The sequence below is a fragment of the Mus caroli genome, unplaced genomic scaffold (assembly GCF_978045245.1).
Source record: "Mus caroli unplaced genomic scaffold, Mus_caroli_1 scaffold_13, whole genome shotgun sequence".
NCBI lineage: Eukaryota > Metazoa > Chordata > Mammalia > Rodentia > Muridae > Mus > Mus caroli.
In genome coordinates, this window is record NW_028227268.1 from 78,881,447 (window position 1) to 78,902,866 (window position 21,420).

The window sequence follows — 21,420 nt, forward strand, 5'->3', positions numbered from 1 at the left end:
ATACAAAGCCATGAAGGAATTGGCTGCGATGATTAACCCCTGCGGTAAAAGAACATTTGATTGTGTGTGTGTATGTGTGTGTTGATGGGAAATGGTGTTATATAAGTGAGCTAGTCATTTCATCCCCGAGTCAGGACAGCTCTCTTACCCTGTCTGGCTTAATGTCTTCTGAGTTTTTGCCTTGTTTTTTTGGCTGAGCTGAAAACTCCTGTCTGAGGAAGTTTGCTCACAACCACATACAATCATACACTAGACAGTCAATGAAAGTACTGTAGTGAATGGGTAAATAACAACTGGATTTCATTTCCTGACTAGGTATAGATGCCAGCTTTTCAGGTACATGTAGAGCACACTTAAATATAAAGGTTTCCAATAGCCCAGATGCTTAAATACAACTCTGTCGTGTATCGCTTATAGAAGGTTGGGTAAGACTCTCAATCATTTGATGCTGCCTTTTCTTTGTGTTAAAGAGGTGGCCCCACAACAAAGAGCTATTTCCAAGACACACAGACACACTCCCACAGACACACTCTTGTCATAAGTATTTCTGTTCTCCAGAATGAATAGGTTGTAAGTTTCTTTGCACCTGAGTCTCCTTTTTTTTCATTGCTATCTTGTCCTCAGTGTCTGGAGCAATGTTGGTACTAAGGAAATGCTCTATTGATTAAAATACTTGAGAGACTATTATGCTTGAATACTCAGGCATTTCTGAAAGCTGTGACCTCAGTGTCCTTGATGATTATAAAGGTTTATTTCTGTGCGTATACACAGAAGTGTGTGTGTGTGTGTGGGGGGCAAATGCAATTACAATTCCAGGTGCATAGATATCATTTTCTTCTATATCCCCTCAAAATTATTGTATTTGGACTGAATGTTCTTCTACTCAAATTCTTCAATTTCTTGAACTAAGACTTGAAGTAAAGACTCTTTATTACGATAAATTTACAGGGACGGCAAATCTCCAGCCCTTTAGAAGTTGGGAAATGTAAGAAGGGTGATGTCTCTGACACAAAGTGGCCCTGGAGGAATAGCAGGAAGTCACATCCCATGTGAATGCACTCTAATTCAGAAACTGTTTAAAAAAGCACTGTGCTCACTAAGTAAACATGTTTGTGAGTTGAATGAGAGGGCGCTGACTGGTGTATCCAAGTTATATTTATATTCCTTATTCATATATAAGTATAAATACATATAAAGATATATATCCTATATTTATATGTACATTATACACACACACACACACACGCACACGCACACACACACACACACACACAATTGGGAGGCCAGAAATCTAAAAAGAAAGAAACAAATGATTTGGTTCATCTATTTACCCAAAACATTTTTATTTTATTTTATTTTTTTTCTTAAATTGCTATCACCTAAATGCATTTCATACATCAAACATATTAATAATATTGAGTGTTTTGAGAATCAAATAATAAATTTAAAATTGTTCAACTTTTATATTCATATCCTTTCATACCCTAAAAATATCACTAATGAATATTTAATACTATCCATAACTAAGGATCCTATATCTAATGTTGCATACTAAATTGTTTCAAAACATACAAAATATTCTTTGGGAATTAAGCATGGTAAAAGAGCATAGAATATTACAAATGAATCATTAAGACATATATTCCCTTATATGATACCACTTGACATAGTGAGATATTGTTTAAAATTCATTATATAATCTGTGTACATTGTCTAACAATCAGTTTACTTTTAAAAGGTTACCAGTGTTTCTAGGAGAGAAACTATTTTATCAGTAAGTGTATTTTAAAAATTTCAAAAATAGCAAAATACTCTTTGAAGTTAAACATCGAGGAAATGCTAATTTTCAGCACAGTAAGAAAAGTTATCAATAATTTTCTATGATGGTTGTAGAACATGATTTGAATATTTTCAACTGTTGATATTCAACAGACAGAAAAATTATTTTAAGATATATTTCATTGTTGTGTCTCCCTTTTCAATTCTGATTTTATTAATTTGGATGCTGTCTCTGTGCCTTCTGGTTAGTCTGGCTAAGGGTTTATCTATCTCGCTGGTTTTTCCCAAAGAAACAGCTCCTGGTTTTATTGATACTTTGTATAGTTCTTTTTGTTTCTATTTGGTTGATTTCAGCTCTGGGTTTGATTATTTTCTGCCTTCTATTCCTCTTGGGTGTATTTGCTTCTTTTTGTTCTAGAGCTTTCAGGTGTGCTGTCAAGCTGCTAGTGTAAGCTCTCTCTAGTTTCTTTTTGGAGGCACCCAGAGCTATGAGTTTTCCTCTTAGGACTGCTTGCATTGTGTCCTATAAGTTTTGGTGTGATGTGTCTTCATTTTCATTAAATTGTAACAAGCCTTTAGTTTCTTTCTTTATTTCTTCCTTGACCAAGTTATCATTGAGAAGAGTGTTGTTCAGCTTTGATGTGTATGTGTGCTTTCTGTTGTTTTTGTTAGTATTTAAGACCAGCCTTAGTCTGTCATGATCTGATAGGATGCATGGGATTGTTTCAGTCTTCTTGTATCTGTTGAAGACGTTTTGTGACCAATTATATGGTTAATTTTGGAGAAGGTACCATGAGGTGCTGAGAAGAAGGTATATCCTTTTGTTTTAGGATAAAATGTTCTGTAGATATCTGTTAAATCCATTTGTTTCATAACTTCTGTTAGTTTCACTGTGTCTCTGTTTAGTTTCTGTTTCCGTTGATGAGAGTGGGGTGTTGAAGTCTCCCATTATTATTGTGTGAGGTGTGATGTATGCTTTGGGCTTTAGTAAAGTTTCTTTTATGAATGTGGGTGCCCTTGCATTGGGAGCATAGATGTTCAGGATTGAAAGTTCATCTTGGTGGATTTTTCCTTTGACCAGTACGAAGTGTTCTTACCCTTTTTGATCACCTTTGGTTGAAAGTTGATTTCATTTGATATTAGAATGGCTACTCCAGCTTGTTTCTTGGGACCATTTGCTTGGAAAATTGTTTTCCAATCTTTTACTTTGAGGTAGTGTCTTCCTTTGTCACTGAGGTGCATTTCCTGTATGCAGCAAAATGCTGGGTCCTGTTTACATATCTAGTCTGTTAGTCTATATTTTTTTTTATTGGGGAATTGAGTCCATTGATGTTAAGAGATATTAAGGAAAAGTTATTGTTACTTCCTGTCATTTTTGTTGTTAGAGGTGGAATTATATTTGTGTGGCTATCTTTTTTTTGGTTTGTTGAAAGATTCCTTTCTTGCTTTTTCTAGGGTGTAGTTTCCCTCCTTGTGTTGGTGTTTTCCATCTATTATCCTTTATAGGGATGGATTAATGGAAAGATATTGTGTGAATTTGGTTTCGTCACGGAATATCTTGTTTTCTCCATCTATGGCAATTGTGAGTTTGGATGTGTATAGTAGCCTGGGTTGGCATTTGTGTTTTCTTAGGGTCTGCATGACATCTGCCCAGGATCTTCTAGCTTTCATAGTCTCAGCTAAGAAGTCTGGTGTAGTTCTGATAGGTCTGCCTTTATATGTTATTTAACCTTTTTTGTTACTTGACCTTTTTCCCTTACTGCTTTTAATATTCTATTTTTATTTAGTGCATTTGTTGTTCTGATTATTATGTGTCAGGAGGAATTTCTTTTCTGGTCCAGTCTGTTTGGAGTTCTGTAGGCTTCTTGTATGTTCATGGGCTTCTCTTTCTTTAGGTTAGGGAGTTTTCTTCTATAATTTTGTTGAAGATATTTACTGGCCCTTTAAGATGGGAATCTTAGCTCTCTTCTATACCTAAACCTTTCCTTAGGTTTTGTCTTCTCATTGTGTCTCCAATTTCCTGGATGTTTTGGGCTAGGAGCTTTTTGCTTTTTGCATTTTCTTTGGCTATTTTGTCAATGTTTTCTATGGTATCTTTTGCACCTGGGATTCTCTCTTCTATCTCTTGTATTCTGTTGGTGATACTTGCATCTATGACTCCTGGTCTCTTTCCTAGGTTTTCTAATTCCAGGGTTGTCTCCCTTTGTGATTTCTTTATTGTTTCTATTTCCATTTTTAGATCTTGGATAGTTTTGTTCATTTCCTTCACCTGTTTGATTGTGCTTTCCTATAATTCTTTAAGGGATTTTTGTGTTTCCTCTTTAAGGGATTCTAGCTGTTTAACCTGTGTTCTCCTGTATTTCTTTAAGGGAATTATTTATGTCCTTTATCACCATTATGAGAAGTGATTTTAAATCCAAATCTTGCTTTTCCAGTGTGATGGTGTATTCAGGACTTGCTATGGTGGGAGGATTCAGTTCTGATGATGCCAAGTAATCTGTTTCTTATGTTCTTATGCTTGCCTCCTGCCATCTGATTATCTCTAGTGCTGCCTGCCCTAGCTATATCTGACTGGAGTCTGTCCTTCCTTTGATCCTGGTTGTGTTAGAACCCTTCATATTTCAGCTGTCTCTGTGATCCTGTGATTCTGGGATTCTGGGATCCTGAGATCCTGGGTGTGTCAGGGATTCTGGAAATCATTCTGCCTCTGGGACCCTGAGATCCTGGTGTAACCAAGCAATTCCAGGACTGTTAAATCAAGCAACGGTAACATCAAACCGACCAGGATTATTCTATGGCCAATGCTCTGAAACCTGTGGCTCCAATCATAGTTTTATACCTATTGTCCTTAAAATAGTACCACTAAAATATTTCGAACATTGATCAGCTTCAATAATTTAAATTCACCGTGGAGCTTAGAGCATTAACCTTTTAAGTTAAAGTTAGAGACCTTAAATCTCCATAGTGACATGCCACAATTAGACACATCCACATGATTTATTACAATTATTTCATCAATAATTAACTTATTTATTTTATTTCAACTAAAAATTTCCTCACAAACCTTCCCATAACCACCATCACCAAAAGCATTAACAACACTAAAAGTATTCTGTGATTTTGTGATCCTGGGCGTGTTGGGGCACCTGGAAGTGGAACTTCCTCTGGGTGTTCTGGGACTGGCTGTGGAGTTCATGCCCAAGGTCTGCTCAGGGCACTGGCCCAGACTGGAAGAAACACAGCCACTCCAAAACATTTTTCTTAATAGTCCATAGTGCTACTATATTTGGTTGAAAGGAAAATTCATTCTATAGGAACTTCAGTGTTTAGCAGAATAAAGAGACCAAATACTCATAAGACCATGACACAGGCCAGGTAAAGAAGGGCTGAACATTCAGATAAGTGCTGGGAGAATTTAAGAGACAAGGAGAACACACCCAGTTGGGTGGGTGAAAGCAGATACCATGGTTGAGATATTCATCATGGATTTGAAGGCTGGACTATATCAAAATCATAAGGTGAGGGTATGGATGGGCAGGAAACGATGAGGTAAGAAAATCCAGGGTTGAGGGTCTGGGAGATAATAGTTGTGCCCTGGGGCATAATATCTACCTAAGGAATTGAGAGACAATAGATAGACATACGTCCAATATATTGACAAGGGTGGTTGGGCAATGTAAACAAAGCCCAAACAAGAGGGAAGTGAAATGCTGCTTTGTTCTGAATGTGGGCTGTCTACTGTATATCTCTCTGTTGCCTTAATTTCTTCACGTGTAAAATTGAGCTGTTCTCAACATAGATCTATATGCTTTCACACAAGAAGTCACAATACTTACTGAGTATAACTTATGTATTTAGGTACTATTGCTTCAGGCTTTTCATGCCATGGGACAGCCAGGCTACAATGGTTTGTTTGAGCCCCACTGATGTCTGATGAGTTGCGGAGAGAACACATGAGTTGACTGATATCACAACGATAAGAATTGCCTAGGCAGAGATGGTAAGATATTACCTAGTCTGTGACGTGGTTGAGCTCATCATGTATGTGAGCCTTGAGTTAAGTGGATGCCTAGGGAAGTGCTCAGTAACAGCTAGCATTGAGAACATTTTAATCAATTATATTATCATTATTTGACTGGGAGAATTATCATAGGCTTGGCAGGGTAGGCCACATTTACAACTGACTTTAGGGGTGTAGACTTTGACACAAGGAATGGGGCAGAAGGACACTCTAGACTATGGGTGCAGTAAGATCTAATGCTCTTTGGGAGCAGTGAGGTAACCTGGACATTTATCTAAGGCTTTTCGGGAATCACAAGAGAGAGGGCTTGCTGGCGAGATGGTAAAATTTGCCTGCTATCTGCCTGTGGGTACTGTCAGCATTGGCGGTTTCAATACAGAAAGGGAGCCTTTCTCAGCTCTCTGTTTAGGGGGCTGGTCTGTCTACACTTGCTGCCAGGTTCTTCTGTGGATATCTTCATATCCAAGTCCCTATGAGCAGTCACCCTGTTCAGCTGGTGACAGCCAGGACAGAGGAAAAAAAAAACAAAACAAAAACAAACAATATCTTCGTGACTAGGAGTCCCCACTCAAAACTCCTCAGCTTTCCGTCTCGACTCCCTGATTCCCCTCACGACAGCCTGTGGCTTGGTGCTCATGTATCCAAAGGAAAGAAAAGATAGAAAGGGAGTAGCACAAAGTCCCCTGCAAGGCATGTGCCTTTCTGTCCCTTCTCTTCTTTCTTTTGTATCCACTGCTGATACTTCACTCATGAGCCCAAAGGGCAAGGCTGACCTAACCTCTCTCCGAGGCCAGACACTCCTGGGTAAGCAAAAACAGAGGGGCTTCTGGAGAGGAAATGAAAGAAGACAGATGTGGTTTTCTCTTAAGACTTTCAACTGTGAGCTGTGGGGGAGACTCATTTTGAAATAGAAAGCAGGGCTTGATTGTGTGATGTCAATACAAGCGTTTGGAATCCCTCCGTAAGAGAGGAGGGAGGTGAATAGGGGTTCTCCACCTACCCTGCTGAACTCCTCGGCTGAGAAGCTGGCATCATGGGTGAAAAGCACAAGAAAAAGGAACCAGATCCCCTGGGGCTTCTGGTCTAGTGTTTTCCAAAGGGCAAGGGCCACATGATGTTAGAGCACATGGGGGCACCTCAGTGTGGGACTCTCCTTAACACCTCTGGCTCCTATGCTGGCCTGGAACTCATGAATTTCAGACTGGCCTTGATACATGGTGATCCTCCTGTTTCAAACTTCCCATGTGTTAGGATTATAGGTGTAAGCCCCTGTAACTAATTTAAGAGTAACTTCATGGTAGTAAAATAAATGATTTTCCAAGGTTGACTACACACTGAATGGAATAATACCCTGAGGCTCTCTGATAATAAAGGCTAACATTTATAAAAGCCAATGCTCATATGTGGTAGCCTTGAAATTATTATCTCATTTAATCTTTGCATAGCCTCAGGATGTCAGTGCTATTATAATTATTAGAGTCATAACACCAAGTGTGTCCTACATGGGGCTTGTCTGGGTGATTGCGTCCACTGACTTACAGACCAGATGTCAGACTTGTCTCCCGGATCCCCAGCTTGCCAAGTGCATATGTTGGGACTTGTCATTTTCCATAATCACATGAGTCTTATAATACATCCATTTCTGTACATATGTGTAGATACATGTAGAGGGAATGAGGTCTTTGTGGTCACAGAGACACACTAGGGAAAACATGAATGTTAAGCACGTGGGCTTGTCTCTTCAATGGAAGGGATGTATATATCCGTTTCCCACCCGAAAGCTGGGGGTGGATGGTTTTATTAGCCTGGTGGTCTGTGTTATCCTTAGGACCTAGCCTCACCCTCATCCTGGAGACCATAACATTGATTCCAGACTCTCCCTAGACTTTTATCCTTAGCTTTGTTTCTCAGTCAATAGGACCCAACCACACATGGTACTCTATAGCTGGCAACCTCTATGCTATCTTCATGAGCAAGGCTACACCAGATCTTAAGCCCTTAAGCTATAGAACCCACCTTTGTGGTAGAGGCCATGTGCACTTTGCAAAAGAGTTTTAATGCAGTCACTCCTTGGGCTTTATTGTACACAAGGGATTGAAATCATTCTTATGAGGAAACTTTTTCCCATGACTGTAATGTACTTAAATATGTCTAAAGTAAACTCTTGAAAAAAAAAAGAGTTTGAACCAACACTAGCTAACCAGGTAGTGGTGAACCAAACTTCCTTCTTGCCTCAGTTGGATCACTCTGCTGGCTGTGGAGTTTGCAGGGATCCCCGCATAAAAACTTCTTGGAAGGGGTGACGCAAGGTGTCCTGTTTAGGCCCGAGCACTAAACAGCCACTTATTCTCAGCTCTCTGACCAGCTCTGAGCTTATGTAGTAATCAGTTCTCACTGCAAGGGGAAGCCTCTTTGAGCAACACTAATCTCTGGGCATAACCAGAACTTTTAAGATAGTTGCACAGACATAGCATATCAATTTAGCATAACAAGAACTCTAGCTTCCACATCAGGGCCTATGACCTCTACAGCTATGATTTTTTTTTAACCAGGTTTGCAACACCAGGCATGAATCCCCTCCAGTGGATTGGGCCTCAAGCCCAATCAGACAGTGATCAGTTGCCCTACAGTTACAGCTATGCTAGTGGCCAGCTGACACACGCATTCTAATATGCAGGGCTTGTAGTCATGCTATGTCTCCCCACAACCCCCAGGTTTCTAGCATCTCCCAGAACTATAAAAGCTAGCTAGTAGGGGAAGAAGCTTCCACCCTGGCTCCAGTTTGATTTCCTAATGTCCCGTAACCAAACAAGGTTGATGTCTTCAGTAATATGGTTTTATTGTCTGGTTCTGGTGGGCAACAACAACAACAACAACAAAACCCCCAATAACAATAAACTGTATTATTTTGGGGACATGGGGGACTTCAAATGGCCATACACTCACAAGGAATATCTCATGTCTGACTTTGGGGTTTTAACTTAAAGACTTGACTCTGGGAGCCACATTAGCCACGCGTTCAGGACACCTCCATTGAAACATTCTTCTCTTGTAAATTATACGTGCAGTTAGCTTATGTGGCAAGGGGTTTCTGTATGGCCTTTCCATATCTCTTAGTTTCAGTTAACTCTCTCCCATTTTCTAGTACACTCAGCCCATTCCTGTTTAAACTGGTCCATCCCCAGCTGGCTTGGTTCTACCACTGCATTTTCAGGTCTTGAGCGTTTTACTCTTTAAGACACCCCTCCCCCACAGTTCATTTTTGGCTTCCTAGCCTCTACAAACAATCACCCCAACTTAAACATACAGAAATGTAAACATTCTAAGTGAGGACTCCCATATTGAGAAGATGCAGTGTTTGTGTTTCCTGACCTGGGAGCACCCCACTGAGTCTATTTTCCAGTTTCAACCATTCTCCTGAAAATTTTGTAATTCTGTTTGTCTTTATGTGTATGCAGTATATTCTAATCATACATTCATAAGTTGATGGATACCTAGGGTGGTTCTACTTCCTAGCTACATTGGAAAGAAGAGTGGTGCGATGGATTCTCAGGCAGCCCTATCATGGGAGATCATCTCCTTACATGGCTAGGAGTGGTATAGCTGGGCATAAGGTAGTTCAACCTTTAGCTTTTAGAGAAATTTTACTTTCACTCTGGTTTAAACCCCCGCTAATACGGAATAAAGGCTTCCCTTCCCCACCCACATCTCCACTAGCATTTGCTGTCATTTATTCTTTTGTTAATAACCATTCTGACCAGAGCAAGATGGAATCTTTAAAGTTTTTTTTTTTTCAATTTCATTTGTATCCCTCAGATCCATCTAAGGATGAACACTTAACTATTTATAAGGTGTTTGTATTTCTTCTTTTAAGGATTGTCTATTCAGTTCCACTGGGCATTTTCTTTCTTTTTAAAAAGTGTGTGTGTGTGTGTGTGTTTGTGTGTATGTGTGCACCTGCCCCACACATGCACATACACCTTCCCCACACATGCACATGTGGACTTGTGGAAGCCAGAGTCAAGATCAGAAGTTGGTCTTGGGGGTCTTTTTCTATCACTCTCCACTTTAGTTTTGGTGACAGGGTCTCCATTGGAATTGGGAACTTGTTGACTGGCCAGATCATCTGGTCACTGTACCCTAGGGACTTTTCCTGTCTCTACCTGGCAGCACTGGGATTGTAGGTGTGTGCATCAACACGTGACTTCCTATATTGAATGCTGGGCATCTTGTCTCAGGTCCTTGTGCTTTGATGTCGGGCATGTTAGCCACCTATACCCCAGTTTTTAATTAGGTTATTTATTTATTTATTTATTTATTTGATGTTTGATCTCTTGAGTTTTCTGTGTACTGTCGATGGGTTCAGAATGATGCAAGGGTCAGAGAGACAAAGCTGCCCGTGCTGCTGTTTCTGCTTTCATGAGTCATCCAGGTCTCCCTACACACGCTACTCTGGCTAGTCACTCTTCATCCAAAGACTACTTGGGGTTTGTTTGTTTGTTTGTTTGTTTTTCTTCTTTTGAGACAGGGTATCATATAGCCCAAGATAGCCTTGGACTTCCTATGTAGCTGAAGATGATCTTGAAATTCTGATCTTTCTTTCTCCACTTCCAAAGTGCTGGGGTTTCAAGTGTGAACCACCATGTTCAGTTTACATGATGTGGGTTAGTGATCTAACTCAGGCCTTTTCTCAGCTGAGGCAAGCTATGTTTCCAGACCCATATGAGTGATTTCTGGACCCTTGAGTTTGACTCTTGTCACATGTAACTCTATCCTCAAATCATCTGGGACTGTATGTTGCAATAAATAAAGTAAGAATTATCTCTATGGAAAAAAATGAAGCCAAGATTCCAAGAAGATTAGAAGTTGGACCAAAACAAACACATAGCTTTCTGTTATTGGGGCAGAAAGTTGTTTGTTACAGGTGGCCCATCACGAGAAAGTCACTATCTTAGGTGTCTCAGTGTATTGTGGGACAAAAGCGCTTCCCTGACATCAGGGCATTTTGAACATTTTGATTCCACATTTTGGTATCATTTGGGGTTGGGATTTTTTTTCCCATTGTTGTTGTCAGCAAAACCTAGGCTTTTGAGGAAAAAAAAGGAAGTTCAGTATTACCACAGTCCTCACTTCCTCTTGTTCTTTAGAGTCCATGGGGTTGCCCAGATAAATGATGATAATGATCTTTTAAATAATTATGTAACATTGAAAGGCATGCGTTTGACAAGGACCTATTTCAAAATGACACTAAAGGGCTGGCTCTTTCACTCTTACTAAAACACACTCAAATAATACTAGTCTAGGGGCACAGGAAGATTCCAAATAAAAAAAATCCCTCCAGTTTAAGAACATTCTTTTAACCTAGAAAAATCACATCACTAAGAAAGTAAAAAGAAAATAATAATAATAATAATAAAAAAGAACAGAAACTTAGGACCCCAGAAATTCATGTTTTCCCATATTCTGAATTCAGGACAATATGAGAGATTGTGAACATATAGGAATGTGATAAAATTCAAAGGAAAAGAGAAATTAAATTGGAAACAATAGCAATAGAGTTCGGGATAAACCCAATAAACAATGAGTGTGACTCAGATTCATACATATTGCACAAGGGTGTCAAGTTGTGTTCAAGCTTTTCTTGTGAACACAAATAGGAAAACCCAACCTATTACATGATTTACTAAGACTGAGGCAAAGCAGCCAACCTTTAGGAGAAGGGTAACTGTATTTGGTGCTATGGCTAGAAAAGCTGTGTCCCCAGGCTTTTAGAAAGAAAGCACTGTAAGACCTCAGGGCCTCCTTCCTAGAGACCCCAGGGGCATTACTTCTCACATGGTAGTCATGGGGCTGGCAAGATGGCCCTGTGAGTGAAGGGGCTTGCTACTAATTCTAATGAGTTCCACCCTAGGATCCACATTCTGGAAGAGGAGAGAACTGACCCCCACAAGTTGTCTTTTGATCTCCATATGAACATTGTGGCATGCGATTTTTTCCTCCTATCCACAAAATAAATAAATGCATAGATAGATAGATAGTAAGTAAGTAAATAAATAAATGCAAAAATATACTAAAAAGTGATCTGACATTCCCATGAACATACATAAATACATACATAAATGTGAAATATATTGAGATTGGAATAATGCTTCATTTTCAATATTTTAAATTTTTCTTTTAAGCTATTGCTGTTTTATATGTTTATATCCTATGAAGGTACCTCACTGCTTCTCCAATTCCTGCTTTATAAGAACTATCAGCAGGTATCTTGGCTTTATTTTTTATTTTGGCTTAAATTACAATTTTCTAATGACCTTTAAATTGTTTATAAGTATTAAGGTGAAAAAGCCTGTTATGACAGAAAATGATCTGATATATCACTAATGTTTTGTGTGCCACACTGGGAAATACTGGTACAAAGAAAAAAAAATCACCTGACATTTGCTTACCCATGACCTCACTGCATGTAGTATCTCTTGACAGGCATCATTTCCCCTAGAGATGAGGAAATGGAGGTAAGAGGATTTTCAAAGCAGGGTTGAAACTGGTCTTATGTTGAAAATCAAGTTCTGGCTTCTAGATTAGTTTATAGAGGGTTGTTTTTCTCAGCCAGGCCTTTTGACTACTTGCCCAGCCCTGTTAGGACTGCAGTACTGCTCCCCTGCCATGGGCCAGAGGCAACAGGTCTGTGAGGCACATGAGGGACCCAAAAAGGGGACTTCATCAACTGCGATGGGCAACTCCACCACTTGTGTCTCATAGGTTTTGGAGAAACTGTTTTGGGGGCTCACCAGTATCTAATTAGGCAAGACAATTGTCCTCAGGTGGATCTCTACACTCCTGGAAAGTACAGTTATGAGGTTTGGAATGGCTTCACTTTAGACTGTGGTTCTTGCTAGAAACTATAAATCAAGAACACTTTTGGGAAGACCTGGAAAGTTTGAGGATTGTGGAGTCCTCGTAATCTTGGGTGAGTATTCTTGGGTCCTTGGCAACAGCTTTCTAGTGAACCTTTACGGCCCTTCAGTGTGGAGAAGAAATCTCTAACTCTTACAGAAAGATGACTTTGGTAAATGAACCCATGGTCGTGATCTGCGTTTCTAATGAGACCCAATGCTTAGTGAAAGTCTCCTCCTACTTTTTTAAAAAAAAGTAATGTTTTCTGCTTTATTCATCTCTTAAAAAGATTCTTCTATCTTCCTACAAATAAAAAATATTCATATTCATATTTATTTATAACTCATTTTCAATCACATTCTTACTGCATGGCCCTGGCTGGCCTGCAACTTGCTACAGACCTCCAAAGATGCATCTGCTATCTTGAGGAACTTATAGCTGTGGCATCCATGGAGGACCTAACCTGAGTGATGGGATTAATTCAGTGTCCCACGAATGATGATGGGGCAGTGCAAATGTCTTTTTATGAAATGGATACCAAGTGGAACATTCCCAAAGCCAGAATGAGACATTTGAAGTGAACAAGCCCGGCTTTGACTGGTGCTACACTCAATCTCATCATATTCTATTAGGGAAGTGGTTCTCAACCTTCCTAATGCTGTGACCCTTAAATACAGTTCCTCGTGTTGTGGTGACCCCAAGTCCTAAAATTATTTTGTTGGTACCTCATAACTGTAATTTTGCTATTTTTAGGACTATTAATGTAAATGTATGATATGCAGGATATCTGGTATGTGGCCCCTGTCGGGCCATGATCCACAGGTTGAGATACAGATGTTAGGCTCACTTCTGAGGACAAATTAAATTCTGTTCTTTATATGTTATAGGCCCCACCTATTGTTATATATCAGAAAATGTATTAAGATACTCTATTTCTTCAACTAATTTTCTAGAAAGTACTAATAATAAGTTGAGCAGCCTCTAAGGATAGATGTTAGAATTTAAAAAGGTAATAAATGGGCTGGAGAGATGGCTCAGTGGTTAAGAGCACTGACTGCTCTTCCAAAGGTCGTGAGTTCAAATCGCAGCAACCACATGATGGCTCACAACCATCCGTAATGAGATCTGATGCCCTCTTCTGGGGTATCTGAAGACAGCTACAGTGTACTTATATATAATAAATAAATCTTTAAAAAATGGTAATAAATTTAAATTGAATGTACCCAAATTATGGAACACATTGGGAAATGGTCCAGATTCTCAACCCTGTACAATGAAACTGTTGAGATAGTCAGCTTAGTGTTTCATTCTAGCCACTGACACCCAGGCTGCAAGTGATGGACCTTTGACATGGTAATAATCTTTTAGGCACATTCTGTTAGCCACAGCCCTTGTGATGTTAGCCTTAACGGACACCTTGACTGTATTTAGAATCATTATGGAAGTGCATCTCTCTGCGTTTTGTTGACAGTGTTACTTGAAAGGTTTGACTGAAGCAGGACCATCTCATAGACAGAGATGCTGGGCAGAGTAGAAAGGGTTTGAAAGGGAACCAAGGACCAGCTCCCATCTCTCTCTACCTCTTGGCAGCAGACGCAGCGTGACCACCTGTCTGAGAAGATATTATGTACGTTAAGTCTGAAGTTTCTCCACCCTTTTCTTGATTTTGCAGCATTTTCCACTCATGGCAACAGGTACACTGGGTAAGAAACTATCCTAGTTAAGGGTTGTCACAATGTATTTTTCTTCCTAAGAACCTTCCCAGACTCCTCCAGCAAAATTCATGGCAGGGAGCATTCGCAGCAAGCAGGTAGTGACAGAATAGAATCCCACTGAATTTGGTGGACATGGTTGTCAGCATCCACCTACAGAGGCCATGTCTTTTTGAAAGTCTCCTTGGGGAGCCACCAGTGATGCAGACTCCCTTTTTTTTTCCTGATATGTCTCTAATAAGGTCAGTATTTCATTTTTTTTTAAAACATAAAATATTTGGATTGTGAAATAGGTCAGCTAAACACAGAAACTACACTGACAGGTTCAATTCACCACCACAAGTAAGTGTGTGAAATCCTGAGTGTAACCACATTTCTCAGATGGTGAAGAAAATGTGCAACCAGCTTTCTTGAAATGAAACCAAGAGACTGATGAATGTCTTTCACTATCTGATAGTCAGGCCCATAAAAATAAACTAATTTATGAGAAGGTCTGAAGGGCAAGTTTAAGTCCCTCTTTGTATTCAGAGAAAAAAAAGTGTGTGTGTGTGTGTGTGTGTGTGTGTGTGTGTGTGTGTGCATGGACAACTTTTGGACATTGGCTCTTGTCTCCCACCTTGCTTTTACGAAGCAAGATCTCTCTTGTTGCTGCAACTGCCCTCTCTCCTCCAAACTAGCTGGGCAGTGATCTTCCAGATATTTTCCCTACTGAGCTTCCAATCTCTCCATAGGAATGCCGAGGTCATAGATATGTGCCACATCCTGCCTTTTATGTGGATTCTGGGGATGAAAAGCAGGTAGTCTGACTTGGGTGGCAAGCTTTTACCCAGTGAGCTAGCCTCCCGTCCCCACTGATGCTTTCTAATCTTTCTATCTGTTATAGGGGTATTTTGTCTGTGTACAATGTGCACACCTGGTGCCTCCAAAGGCCAGAAGAGTTCATCAGGTCCCCTATGGCTGGAGTTAAGGTTGTGAGCCACCATGGTTGTGTTGGGAATCAAGCCTAGGTCTTTCCTGATAGAGCAGTTATATACACAGTGTTATACTCGATTTCTTGCCATTAACATTCTTGTTCTTGCCAGGGGTGGGGAAACTACAGCTCACTGTGTATCTGAAGCCCATGGATACTCAGGGACAAGTCCTGGCTTCCTGTCCAGAGCGGACACGAGTGTTCTTGCTTTAAGCCCACACACTCCACTTTCTCTCCCTGACAGGGTTTTCACTTCCCAGTAGGGGCAGGCATGTTCAAGGAATTAGAAGGGAAATGGAGAGGAGGAAATAGAGGAAGAAGGAGTCATGTGGACGAGGCGGAGGCCCAGGGAAGAGTAGGAAGAAGGCTTAGTGACAAAGAGGAAATCGGTGTAGAGCCATAGAAACCCAAAGATCTAATGTTAAGAGAGGAAACTCCATGGAAAATCCAAACAAAGAAAATACCACAAGGGAGGAAAGGAAGAAGACAGGGTTCCTCCTGTAAGTTCACTGCTTGTTAGGAACCAAAACACTGTGATTTCATCAAAGCCCAGACCCCAGGTTTCTGTTTTGATCAGATTAAAATGGCCTTTAATGGCCTCTTGCTCAGTATCACACAGGTGGTACAGAAAACTGACCCAGGTCCCACTGCCCTGAAGGTGGATCCACAACTGGCACAAGTCAAACTTTTGGAGGCACCTAGCTTATGAGGCTACACTGTCTGTTTGCATACCCTGCCTGGTAGTTTCCTGTGCCATCTCATGGTGGCTTCTTCCCAATGACTGACGTTTTGGGTAGTGTCTGAAGTGATTGACTGGCTTGGTCCTTAAACCAATCATGTCCAAACTTGGGTGTAACCTAGAAACCAAGGATCATGTTAGGCGATATCTTATTCTCCAAAAGAAGGGAGAAGAAATGAAAGAGAAAGCTGTCAGTCTGTCAGTGACAGTGCATCCCTGCCATGACTGTCCCATTTGAGACATGCATTGGTTGCTGAGGTGGGTGGGATGACAGCCACACACACACTGTCCATCGTTTGGTAGAGCTGTTGCATGGCTCTCAGAGTCTCTATTGGATGAGTGGGTGCAAGGGCTACTGTGTGGGAGCAACTGCTGCAAGGATAGACAGCTCCCTGTTGCAACTCACCTTCTTGAGAACCCCCTCGATCTTAATTTAACACTTAGCTGTTCGTTCAGGAAAGGGATGTGGACTTAAAAAATGGACTAATCTACTAAGTGCAGTGGTGCCCAACTTTAGTCCCAACACTTAGGGTACAAAAGTTGGTGGATCTGGGAGCTGGAGGCCAGCCTGGTCGTCTACATAGTGAGTTCCAGTTCAGCCAGAGCTACACAGTGAGAGCCTGTATTAAAAAAAGAGAGAGAGAGAAAAAGAGAGAATATTTTTTTCTTTTACAACTTCATACATGTAAACACTGTATTTTGATCATATTCATCCCTAACTCACACTTCCTGATCCTCTCAGGAACCCATAGGAACCCCTCCCCCTCCATCTCCCTTCCTCCTCCTCTATTGCTGCCTTTGTGAAATCACTGAGGACAATAAGTCCTGCCTGATGGGATGTTGACTGATACTGTTGGCTGTGTCCTGTGCAGGTAACCAACCATAGCTTCTATGAATTCATGACTGCAATGCCATGTGCTGCCCAGAAGACAGCATTCCACAGCACTTCTCCCTGCTCTCTCCACCCCTCCTCCTCAATGTTCCCACTTAGGATGGAACACTCACTAGACACTTCTTTGAAGTATTCTGATTGGCTATGGCCTCCACATAAACTGCTGGCCACTTCAAAGAGAAGACTCTAAAGCCAAGGTAGAGAGCAGAGCTAATCTGAGGCTATAAACACAAATATTTAGAAGAGAGCTTGAGGATGGATGTGTTCATGTAGCAAGACAACAGTAGTAGCTTCTCACATAGAGCCTGTGACTTCCTGAGCCATGGGCTGGGATGTGAACTTTTAAGACTATGTGTACACACACACACACACACACACACACACACACACACACACACACAATCTGGAAGTCTTCTGAGAAGGAAAAAGTAGAAGCTCATTAAAGGTCTCTGGCATCCTGGACCACATGCTCACTCTCATTAGATGTTCCTCAACTCTGAGCTGGACATAATCAACTTCATTTTATAAAAGATGCTCAGAGATTTCCAGGATTAAGAGAAGGCGTGTCTGCTATAATCCTTTTGACTGCTTGCTCTATCTATCTATCTATCTATCTATCTATCTATCTATCTATCTATCTATCTATCTACCTACCTACCTATTTATTTATTTATTTATTTATTTATTTATTTATTTATTTAGTATCCTTTCTTTCTTAGGTTTTCCCTCCTTCTTGAGGACATCTTGTGGTAATTGATTTAGATGCTTACCCCTCACCCAAGAACACCAGAATAGGCACCAAGGTTCTGGATCTCTGGCATGGTCCATTCCAGGACCCAGGAGATAACCTGATTATAAGAAGGGAGTTAGGTGTAATGGTCCCCTCGTGTCCACAGGGAATAAATTCCAAGACCCTCAGCAGATGTCTAAAACCACCAGTGTCAGTAAGCTCTATACACACCTTCTTTTTCCTATGTATAATGATCCATGACAGAATGTAATTTATGACAATAAATAATAGAGCAGTTGTAATAATATGCTATAAGTTCTTTGAAATTTATGAATTGCTTAATTTTGGACCATTGTTAACTGTTGACATCTAGAGATGAACAAGATGAAAAATGAATCAGGGTGGAATGCTATCTCTGATAGCAAAGAGAAAAGAAGGATTGGTGTTTGTGTGGCGATGCTGTGGAAGCATCAGTACACTGATGTCCTAGTTAGGATAAAACATCATAGTCAAGATCAGGTTGAGAAGGAAGGGGCCTATTTGGCTTACACTTCCATATCACTGTTCATCACTGAAGGAAGCTAGGCGATGAACTCAAACAAGGCAGGAATCTGGAGTCAAGAGCTGATGCAGAGGAAGGCTCACCAGTGATCCTAATCTGGAGGCTGGGAGATAGAAGTTTCTGACCTGGATCTTGGTATGGAGAGCTTGAGGCATAGTGGCTATGAATTCCAGAAGATTAAGACAAGGAGAACCCAAGAGGACAGTTTAAGACCATCTGGAATTAAAGGTGTGATGGCACATACCTTTAATCTGGGCTACACCTTCTGCTGGAGACATACATAAGAACATTGGAAGAAGGAAGGCTCTCTCCTTCCACTGTTTGCTGAGTTGGACTGAGCAACTGCTAGATCCTTAGATTTCCATTTACAGCTGCTGCTGACCATTGTTGGGAGTTGGACTGCAGACCTTAAGTCATCAACAAATTACTTTACTATATAGAGACTACCCATAAATTCTGTGATTCTAGAGAACCCTGACTAATCCAGAGAGTTGATCACTGGCTTGCTCCTCATAGCTTGCTCAGCCTGCTTTCTTATAGAACCTAGGACCACTAGCTCAGGAGTGGTCTTACTCACAATGGTCTGGGCCCTCCCACATCAGTCACTAATTAAGAAAATGCCTTACAGTTTGCCTACAGCTCCATCTTATGGAGACATTTTCTTAATTGAGGTTTCCTTCTCTCAGATGACTTTAGCTTGTGCCAAGTTGACATAAAACTAGCCAGCACAATGAGCAAACAAAATAAACACAGTCGGAACATTTTAGTGCTCACTCCCCTGGCTGGCTCACCCTTTAAGCTCCTATGAGCCTAATGTTCAAGAAATTAACTTTTTTCTTTCTTCTTTTTTTTCTACTACAAAATCTTCTTTTCCCTTCTCTTCCGGTTCTTCTTTCTGTTGGTGGGAGTGGGTGGGAATATGAGCTAAGCAACTAAGCTAATTGCTACTAATGGGTAAATTAGCTAATGGGCAACTCCTTCTGTGACATAATGTTATTAGGTTAGTATTGCTTCCCTTCTGATTGACAAACGGTGGGAATTCACACTGTGCTTGGCAGTCCTCTAGCCACACCCAACCTCTGGTTTCCTGATCTTCATAAGGCCCTGGGCAAGGCTGGATGAGAGCTGTCAACTGACCTTCCTAAGAATGGCACCCACAATAAGGCTAGAGCCTGGTTATTGGACAGAAATCTCCAAATCTCTTAATTTCATGATGGCCTCGCAAGGGGCACAGTGGGTGCTATTAGTTGGATGAGGACTTTAGTGTGTCCCTCAAAAATTCACCTGTTGAGAGCTTGGTCTCCAGTGTGAAGGTGCAGCAGGTGAGGGATCCTTTTAAGAGTTGAGGCCTAGTGGGAGGTAGTTAGGTTATTGGTAGTTCTAAAAAATTCAAGGTACTAAGTAAGTTCCTGCTACCATAGTTAAAAGCAGCAAGATTGGTCTCTCCTGTCCTCCTTCCTTCTACATCATGAGGTCTCTCTCTTTCTCCTACATCATGAAACTACCAACCATGAGTCCCTCATCAGAGCCTGTGCCATGTTACTTGAACCTTCAGTTTCTAAAATTGAGACCTGAACAAACCTCTCTTCTTTTAAAAGTTATCCAACCTCAGGCACTTCATTATGATAATGAAGATAAACTAATAGGGCAGTAAAAACTAGAACAGTCTTCAAGACCTTTCATCATAGCTAATTTTTAAGCTCTTGACAAACATATAAACATACATTTTGGGGGAAAAAACCCAAAACACCCAAAGTCTTAGAAAAGAATAAAAAGTAAAAGAGTGTTGCCTACTCCCAACCCCACCCTAATGCTCCCAAAATAGTACTAAGTTTATTTATTGTTAAGTTAATTTCTTGGTAAATTAGTTTACTGTTAAGTTAATTTATTGGTAAGTTAAGTTGCCATCTAAGCTAAAAAAGGCCCCTGCAGCTGGAGTAGAGTGTCTTTAGAAGAGCCACACCTAAGCAAGCAAGAAACCAAAAAAAGACAAACACTTTCTGCTTTTCTCGTGATCCTTGCATATGGCTTTCCCCACCACAGCTCTGGGTACATTCCCTAGGATTCTGTAGAACCCCATCCTTTAACTACTCTTTCCATGTCTGAAAACGCCTTTTTTGAAAAACAGCCTTTTATCAGTGACTGATGCCCAAGTGTTGAAAAGACATCTGTGAATACACACATTTGGCTTTGGAAGGAACTTTGTATCACTTGTGGAAGCAGAGGCCTGAGAAAAACAAACACACACACATGACTTGGGTGTGGGTGACCGTTTGTGAGATGACTTTCCTGTTCATCTTTACCCTTGATGCTCTTGCCAGCCCCTGTTGGGAGGCAGAGTATGATAGCGTTAATTCTCCTGTGTAGTTGAGGGAGCGTAGGTTCCAGGAGGTTGCTCTCTCCAGTAGCCAATGTCTTCATCCAACAGCCTGGTCCTGGGAAGCCTGACAGCTCCAGGGCCTTAATGACCCTGTGGAACTAATCCAGATGTGGGGAAGGAACAGGAGATGTGTGAGGCAATTTCCAGAGTCTCTCAGATGGCAATGCTGGTTGCTTCATAGAAGCTTTAAGCCAGCTCTGGCTCAAGCAGTCTGCTGATTTCACCCTTCACGTTCAATTGACTCCTGACTCTTGGCTTTTCAGACACAGGGATGAAACCACTGTTGTTTGAGACAGAGGCTCCCTGTCTTGCAGGGGGTAGGGAGGGGGAACGGGGAGAGGAGAGAGAGAGAAAGAGAGAGAGAGAGAGAGAGAGAGAGAGAGAGAGAGAGAGAGAGAGAGAGAGAGAGAGAGAGAGAGAAAACCAAGAGCATCTCTCACACTTAACTACATTGGATCTTCCCATTGTCCTGCCCAGATTGGAGCCACACTCCTACATCATCCTTCAATCCTCCCATTATGTTTGTGCATTTGCTTCTAAAGCTTCTACAGGGCAGATGTTTACTTTCTTAGCTTAACCTCCTTCACTCATACGGGAGTAGAAAGTGAGAGAGTCAGGGTCACAAGTCAGAGTTACTTCAGGAATGTGGTGACCAGATGCTATGTTAGGGACATCCATGCCAACTCAGACCAGATGAAGAACTCAGAGATACACGGAAGAGATGATCCCCAGTTACAG